The sequence below is a fragment of the Sminthopsis crassicaudata genome, chromosome 1 (assembly GCF_048593235.1).
Source record: "Sminthopsis crassicaudata isolate SCR6 chromosome 1, ASM4859323v1, whole genome shotgun sequence".
Lineage (NCBI taxonomy): Eukaryota > Metazoa > Chordata > Mammalia > Dasyuromorphia > Dasyuridae > Sminthopsis > Sminthopsis crassicaudata.
Window position 1 is genome coordinate 745,386,717 of NC_133617.1, and position 9,535 is coordinate 745,396,251.

Below are 9,535 nucleotides of genomic sequence, written 5' to 3' on the forward strand. Positions count from 1 at the left end.
TTCCACCCTCTGAATCCATCAGTTCTTCAGCGGGAGGTACAGAGTATGCTTCATGGACCCTTTGGAATTGTGGTCATTCTCTGTGTGAATTGGAGTCAAAAGTCTGTATTCTAACAAAAGATAATGCTCAGTAGGGATATTTTGGTCTGGGAAGTCTTAGGGGAGCTAAGTAGAAGCACAAGTTAGTGAATTGACAAATCTTTTCCAGAGTCAGCACTGATACATCTTCTGAGACATCTGGGTGGTTAAGTGAATACAGTCCTGGATCTGGAGTCCGGAAGACCAGATACATCCGATTTGTGTGATCCTGGCCAAGTCACTTAATTTCTGTTTGCCTCAGTTTTCTCAGTTGTAAAATGGAGATAATAATAGCACTTTCCTTTCAGGGTTGTTGTGAGGATCAAATAAGATCATATTTGTAAAAAGTACATAGCATAGTGCCTGATATACAGTAGGCATCATATAAATGCTTATTCCTCTCCAACCCTCACTGGTTTATGTGTGACTTTGATTCTTCAAAGTGCTTTATGGTTCTATGGTGTTCTATGATTTATAGTCACATGGAGTAGTACTGGGAGAATACTGTTTTCCAATATCCGTAACAAAGGGGAATCCCTTTTTTCGATTTGCATATGACACAGGACACCTTTCTTAGCCCCTATTAATCTCTCTTAGCACATAGCATCCTTTCTAGGATCAAACAAACAATATTTCTCTCCTCTATCCTAGAGCAGGTCCATTCAATGCTGTAGGCAGGACTTTTGTGTGAATGGGGGACGTAGAAGGATGGAAAGGAGTCACATTTGGGGAACTTCAACCTCTACTGTGGAGCCCATCATGATTTTTCATTCCCAAAACAAATGGAATCATTGAGTTTTTCAAGTAATGCATTAAAAGATCTTCTCAAGCACTTAATCACTTAAAATTATATTTTGGAACTATTGAACTTAGATATGGTGTCACAAATAATATATCATAAAAACAATGACTAGGCATTTGAGAATTAAAGGATTATTGGACATCCCCTAGTCCAGCCCCCTCTAACTACAGATAATAGAATTCCCAGAGATGGGAAGGTACTTGTCCAAAGTCAAACAGCAAATAAACCAGAGATGGGATGAAAATCCAGGCCCCACTCCCAATCAGTCAGTCAACTAACATTTACTGAGCACCTCTGATATTATGTGGCTTTGTCATGGACTCTTCCCAAATCTGGGTAATTCTTGGCCAAGTGCTAACCTTTTATTGCCTTGGGAAGCAGTGAATAAAGCACTGGCTTTGGAGTTAGGAAGTCCTGGGTTCCAGTTCTGCTTGTGACACACACTGAATCTGGGCAAGCTATTGAACAAGTTTAACATTACCTCCAAGCAACTCTCTGAAACCAAGCTGCAGAAGGGTTGCTAATATGCCTAGTTAGGGCAATTTCCTCCTTTGCAGCTGTATACACTTCTGAAACTAACCCATCATGACCCAACTTTTTCTTGATGATGGGACTGATATATAAAACTTAGCACTTCATTTTCCATTAGAAGTGATCCTTTTTATAGATGCCATACTGCTGATGACAGAATGGGAGGGTATTTTTCTTTTATAAAAGCACTGGTATAAGTCAGGAGATAAATCATGGGTTTTCAGTAATGTTTGGGGAAATTATTAGGCACCTATGATGTGTGTACAGAAAGTGCTGAAAGGGTCAAAGGGAGGCCAGCTGCATAAATGGATCTTGGGGGCACCAAGGTGATGGAAAATATTATCCCGTCACTTTTGGATAGATTGCTTTCTATTTGGAATGAAGCAAAGCTGGCAGCCAGGATATTAAAATATCTAGATTCTGTGGGTTGTAGAAACTGTGCTATGTCAATAAGGAAGCAAAACCAAAGAGAGAAACCCACTTCCTCATGGAGGTTTACTGTCCCAGGTACCATATTGCCATCCATGATTCCAACTTCGGTACCCAACACACTCATGCAGGTCTGTATCAACACAAAACACACACACATGTATAAGTAGGTTACATATCTCCAAGTCACATGGAATAGAGAATTGGCCACTGAGGATCCTACTCTGAGAGTATGGGCCCCTGCCCAAATATCCAGGTGGATATTTGGTCACTGTTTACAAAAGTATATAGTGCTTTAGGATAGAGGGAGTCTGACTCTTTTCAGAGCATATGTGATCATTCTGTGACAGATGTTTGACATCATGGGAAAGATGGGTCTCTGCGGCCACTTGACCATAAAAAAGGTACCAACCTGCCCAATTGTATTCTTTTTCACGATGGTAATGGAGGCAAGAACTAAGTTGGATTTTCTGCAGGGAAGAAAACCTTGAACTCACCCTCTTGGTCTTAGGTGAAGGAAGAGTAGAGGCAAGATGGTCTTGAGAGCCTCAAAAAAAGTCAGGAGACTTTTACCAGTAACTATAACCATCATAGCCCCGAGGATGCAAAATTTGGTCAACTCTTTCCTCCTCCTCCTCCTACCACTGCTCCTGTTGCTGCTACTCAGCACCATCACAATAACAACAACAACTACTACTATAAGCACTACCACTGTTGCTGCTACTACTACCCACCACCGTCTACTACTGTTACTTCTACTACTATTAATACTATTGGTATTGCTACTACTACTGCTGCTGTTGCTGGTGCTATTACTACTACCACCACCAGCAGCACTATCATTACTACTACTTACTAGGTTATATATTTGTAAAGCACTTTGGAAATTTTATATAAAATCTAGTAAGTAGTAGGAGTGGTAGTAGTGATACACAGAAGTAGTAGTAATAGTAGTAAGTGATGGTTGGTAGGTATGATAGGGATTAAATAAGTTTTATCTGACTGAGGTCAGATTCAAACACAAGTATTCAAGTTTAATTGTCTACTACTCTACCTACAAGGGTTTTCATGGGGATGAACCAGAAAATCAGACTAACCAAAGACATCATCATGATACATCGTGATACCTACATCTCTGGTGAGAGAACATGGCGAAACAGTTCATCCCCTGCTCCCCTTTTTGACCCCTTTGTTCTCATGTGACCCATATAGACCATGGATTCAGATTATTATGCTAAACAAGTGATGGCTTGGAATATTCCCAGGAAGCCAGGATCCTTCCCTTCCCTTGATCCCTGTGCAATGAGAAAACCTTTTTCAGACAACATTTTCTTTTCATGCTTCCTCCCTGAAGCTCTTTCTACTGATCTATTGCAAATGCCTGATAATGAAGTCAGATGGAGATCAGACAGGACACTGATTGGCTCCTGGCTGGCTGACCTATTGGAAATGACCTTTTGATGATGAAGTCAGAGATGGAGACCAGACAGGACACTGGTGGACCCCTGGCTAGCTGTATGGCCTGTGATACTTGAAGCAAGAAGAGGAGGAACTAGAATTGGTTTCTCATCTCTAAAAAATTATGGCCACCATGAAAAGCTGAGCCTCATTCTTTTTAGGAAGGCAATAAAAACCTCAGAGTCCCAACACATTGATGAGGAAGAAGGCCACAACATGGAGTTCACTGGATATGGAAGTACCCATTCCATCTGGGCCAGAGAAACAAAGGTTCCTCTATATCTAGAACTGGGGGGCCATCCAATTCAACCCTCTCATCTCGCAGATGATGAATCGAAAACTCAGAGAATTCAAATCACTTTTCCAATAGCTTTTAAATAGAAGACTGGGAATTTGATCTCAGTTCCATTATTCTAACTTAGGTGGGAAGGTTCAGTGTTCCCTGCACTGCCACATCTGAATCCTTTGTGAAATTCTCTCGAAGACCCATAACTGCAGTTAAGAATTAGTACAATTGTCGCTCTCCATTCCCAAGCATCCACTTCACTAAAGTTTTGCCATAATGTTTTTGATCAAAGAAATCCAAAGAAACTGGTTGCTATATAGACAGGAGGAAAAACCAGTAGAGACTTGGATGAATTTTCCCATTCAAAATCAGATTCTCAGGAAATCTGAGCCCCCTAATTGCTTGGTGCCTACAAGTTTGACAGGTACTAATTTTGAATAAAATTTTATTTACTTTAGAAATGATATGTAAACACCATCATGCAGCAGGCAGGACTTCTTCTTGGCTCCGGGAAACACAAGTCAATGGATAATAATGCTTTGGAAAAGCACTGGGAGAGCACCCCTACTGAGGTGCTTGGATTTACAGTGATTTTTCCTTGTTTCGGCAGGCACAATTAGACTTGATTAGAATAGCTTATCATTTACTGATGGATTTTAAATAGCCAACAGCCTGGAAAAACAGCAGTGATGCAAATGGATTTGTCATAACTGAAGCCTGAGCTCCCGCTTGGGTTTGGAGAGAAGGGGGAAATTAGCAAATTGGTATTTTGTGCTGTTGTTTTTCCTGCTTTTCTATATGTAGTAGGTGGTCAGTTTAATTCAACTGAGAATTTATTCAAAACCTATTATGAATCAGGCATTATTTTAAGTGCTAGAGATTCAAAGATAAAAAATGAAAGCTGTTTCTGGCCTCAATTTTATATTATTACATATTATATATAATATATATATATATATAAAATAAATATGTTTACATTTTTCTGGGGGAGACAACATATATATATATATGTATATATATATGTGTGTGAGTAAGTATAGAATAATTAAATTGTAGAATATAAAAGGTCATTTTGGGGGATAGAAGAAGTGCTACCTATTGGGAGATATTGTGACTGCCACTTCTAACTCTTGAAATCCTCCTTCAAGACTCAGCTCAGGTGCCATTTCTTAAATGAGGCCTTTCCCGCTTGCCTGCTTTCCAGTGGTTAGTATTTTCCTTATCAAAATTATTTTATATATTGTTGTTCATTCATTTTTCTAGTCGTGTCTGACTCTTCATGTTCCCATTTGGGGTTTTCTTGATGAAGATTCTAGAATACTTTGCCATTTCCTCCAATTCATTTTACAAATGAGGAAACTGAGGCACACAGAGTTAAGTGACATACCCAGGGTCACATAGTAAGAGTCTGAGGCCATATTTGAACTCACAAAGATGAGTCTTCCAGCTTCTAGGTAGAGTACTCTATCTACTGCCCCACTTAGTTTCCTCAAGGGCAGAATCTATTGCATTTTTTTAAACCTGGTATATGAGACTCTCACAAAGGAAGTTGCCTTTATCCAATGAAAAGATTGGCCACTCTTCCTTAATTACCATCCTAGAAGATTAGAGAGAGATTTAGTAACCTGTCCATGACTTGTTCATGACCAATACCCATTTCTTGAATTAAATATTACAGTTTTCAAGCCATCTTGTATGCCTTTAACACAGGCGTTTGAGATACCTCTTGGAGGAGAGCCTGTAATGTAGTGTTTGGTTTGTCTGAATCAAATGCTTTTTACAATCAACTCACAATAAACTGGGTAGGAACTTGTCTATGCTTTCCTTTCTAGCCAATTGTTAAACATGTGGTTTTCTGTAGGATACACTTTAAAAGCCTGCTCCCTAGCTTCTCATGCCTTCTCTACCAAGGAGGATATTGGTGTGGGCGTGGCTAGATACTTCCCATAAAGATTTTGTACAGATGCAAAAGTAGGCACAGAGGGCATGAAATATTGATATTTTCTTTATCAGCTTATCCAAGTAGTAACAGCAGCTATGATTTTCTTGTCCCAAATCTTCCCTCTCAGAAATCTTGACTATCAATCCTTCAAAGCCTTAAAAATCCCGCCATCTCCAGCCTAGGCCTCCTTTTCTCTGGCTAAAAAAGCCCTGATCTTTCTACCTTTGTTTTCCTTAAATGTCTTTCTATTTCATTCTGTAACTCTGCTCAGTTCTCACTGGATAACCATTTCACATTTAGCATGTTGATAGTTGATACTGAAAAATGGAGCAGTTTTTAGGGTTCTTTGTTCTCTCTCCTCCCCCTATTTGACTGTCTAATTCAAATCACTGTAGAAGTATCAGACTTTTGTATTTTTTCTTTGTTCAATGGGTGGCCATGGCCAAATAATTCATCAGATAGTTGGCAGCCTCCTGGGATTTCAGAGGCTATTGAATCCAATTTCTTCATTTTCCATTGAGGACACTGAGGTCCAGGATGCATAAATAATTTGCCCAAGGTCATATGGAGAGTAAATATCAAATTGAAGGTTTGAACTCAGATCCTCTTATTCCAGAGCCAAGGCTTTCCTCACCCCCTTATCTAAGCTTGTCCTCAGCAGACCTAGCCTGTCACTGAGACTGTACCCAGCTCCTTTCCAAGTTGGTAGAATTTGCTGTGAGCTAGCCTTCACTGGTGTAGCTTTCAATGCCCAGAATCAGGTGATATATATCCCATAATGAGACATCATGACAGGACTTTGTGGCAGAAATCAATACTGCTGAGAAATACAATACTTCTTAAATGTGAGTCTGGCCTAAAGAGAGCCATGATTATCTTGGACTATCACGACTCATTACCGAAGTAGGGAGGCTGTCCCCTATATGGAGCACTGGGGGTGTCATGCACAGTTCTTGGGATACAGTAACAGCTATTTCTAGTCTCTTTTCTCACTAGCCCCCTCCAAGTGGGATTGTCATTATTGTAGGAGAGGAGGCAGGAGGTAGGGTCTCCTAGTGTGGCCATTTTGGTCTCCTCAGAGAGAGGGGGAGCTCCTCCAGAATGACATCTATCTGTTCCCTTAAATCTTATTAGCTTAAGGAAAATGCTTTTTAATTTCAAGCTAAACTTCTGATTGCTGTTCATTAATGGGGGAAGGAGAACCCCAAGCTTTATAGTCAAGGCTTGACTTCTCACCAAATATTAGCTCCACAATGAATGAACACACACATACAGAGAGAGGGAGAGGGAGAGAGAGAGAGAGAAAGAGAGAGAGAGAGAGAGGCAAAGACAGACACACACAGAGACAGAGAGACCGAAACAGAAAGACAGACAGACAGACACACACACAGAACAGAGAGAGACAAAGAAAGAGAAAAAGAGAGAGAGAGACAGAGAGGCAGAGACAGACACACACAGAGAGACAGACAGACATACACACACACACAGAGCAGATAACAAAGGAACCTATGTATCCATACAGAAATCAGAGAAAGTAGACATATGAGAATTTGTGCTGGACAGTACAGCCTGAAGGAGCTCTCCCATTGGGAGGGGGGTAACTTAGCTCCACTGAGAGAGTTCTAGGTCTCACTCATGGGGAAATTCCCTGAAATCTTTAGCGTAGTAAGCTGGGGATAGAAACATAATGGAAACTGCCAACTCCTCTCCTGCCAACTTCTTCCCAGTCTTTTCTTCTTTTCTTGGGATTGTCTATCTTCTCTCTCAAAATCTGGAAGTTAGAAGAGCCCCAAATAATTGCAGAGCATAAAAAGCTTGAGAGACCTCTAGACACTGATTAGATTTGAAGAGTGCAATTCTCCTTCCTGGTGTAGCTCCTCCCTCCCACTCTCACCAACTCTGCCCTGTTTCATCCCTCACACAGACCCAGGTCATTGGTCTCACCAATGAGGAGAGAGTCCCATACCCATAGGCTCTGGGCTGTGGGCTGCCTCTACTGCTTCTGTCTTTATCTCTGTAGCATCAGGACACTGAATTCCCTTCAGCAGGTTTTCCACGTTGCTCCCTTAGCCCTGCCCACTTTGGCACCAGAGATATGGGCTTGTCAGAAGCCTTCTTTAAAAAAGAGCCGAATACTGCAGAGCTATTGCTTAGAATCGCATTCCCTGAGCCTTTTATCAGCTCACTAACTCAGCCAAAACGTGCTCTGCAGATATTGCCATCTTTCAGGCAACAGGCAAGGAGCTCTCCATGTGTTCTCATACATGACATTTCCTTTGGTCTCCTAGTGATTCTATGGAACATGAAGCCACTTGGCCTGTGCTCAAGAAAGAGCCGAGCCTGGCCTGCCTTTCCCTGGGCTCACTTGGTCCAAATACTCTTCCTTTCTTGGGAATGGCCAGTAATGATCAGGGCGATGGAAAATAATTCTGGGGAACTTAGCTAGACTGGCAGGGATAACAGTCCTTGTAAACCACATCTGGTGGGGAGTCCTTTGGAAGAGAGCCGAGAGCCAGAGACAGGAGAATAAGGGGAGACTGGGCAGGGGAGGGGAGGTCTACACACTCCTGTCCTCTATATATCTGTGTTCATTTCCAAAGATGGGAACAGTAGAAGCTCAGGGGCAGAACCTGTTAACATGAGCCATGGCACTAGTGCCTAGACTGCCTGACCTCTAGCCTTCCGAAGGACTGATTAGAGATCCGGGGCTAAGGAGGGAGAGGGTACCCCCAGAAGTGGAGGGACAGCAAGAAGCAGCGTTAAATAGTACAAGGAAGAAAGCCCATGCTTTATTCTCTTGCAAGGACTATGAATTGTTCAATCAGTACAGTGGGATGGAAAGGGGATTGTCTAGCTGGGAAACCCAAGTTTGTTTCCCTACTAAGGGGAATCCAAACAGAGGAGTATTATGGGATTAGAGACCTCTATAGCCCCCTGGAGGCTCACTGGAATGTTGGGGCTGTCTCTTTAGTAACCTTTGTGTTTCTTCTGAGGGAAAAGTAAATACTTAGCACAGTATTAAGAGGCTGTAGGCCTGTAGAGCTCCCCTGGGTGGAAGGTAGTACTCACTAGGAAGGGAGAAAAAGCCACTGACTGTTTACGAGTCCCTGGGAAGCATGCTTTGTTTTGCAATGTCTGTGTGCTGAAATGAGGGCTTTCCTAGGTTTGTTATCAATCTGGTGCTTTCCCAGGAACTGGGCTTCTTTTACTCATGTTTATGGAGACCTAGACCTGGGCTTATGTCTTGATATTCTTAGGGTTGAGGGGAGAATCTGAACCAAAGTGTGCTCAGAATGTGGACCTGGGTCCATAGAATACAGCCCTTTAGAAATAAAAGGGACGCTTGTGGGTAGCCAGAGAAACAAAGACAGGATTAGAGATGTAGAATTTAGAGATTACAAGATTTCATTTTGTAAAAGAGAAAAAGTGAAATTCAGTTAAGTGACTTGTCCAGGGTCACCCTGGAAGTAATCAGAGTCAGGCTTTAATCTTCAAGATGCCTTATGACCCTGCCACAGGTAATGTGGCATAGGATGGTGACAGTTACTCTAGACTGAGTCAGGAGAGCCACCTTCTAGGCTATGGATTGATTGGTGGTGGGAATTTGGCAAATCTGAGCCTAAGTTTTCCCATCTATGGAAGAAAGAAAAGGAGCAATGATCAAATGGGTAATATGGCTTAATATACTTTAAAAAAGTGCAAAGTACTGCCAAGACCTTTCCTTTGGTATAATATATATAAAACAATAAGTATATCCCCCAAAGGATTGGGATTATTCTGCTTGACCCAAAAAGGGCAGAACCAGGAACAATCTGGGCACGATGCAAAGAGGAAGCCTGGTTCTGTGTAAGGAAAAACTTCCCAGTGGTCAGCATTGTCTCAGAATGGTGTGGGCTGCAAGCACTGGGAGACCCTTCAGAAATAGCCAGTGGTGCCACAAAGCACAGAGCTAGGCCTGGAGTTGGGAAGACCTGAGTTCGAATCCTCAGGTGTTTAACCTGTGCCCCTG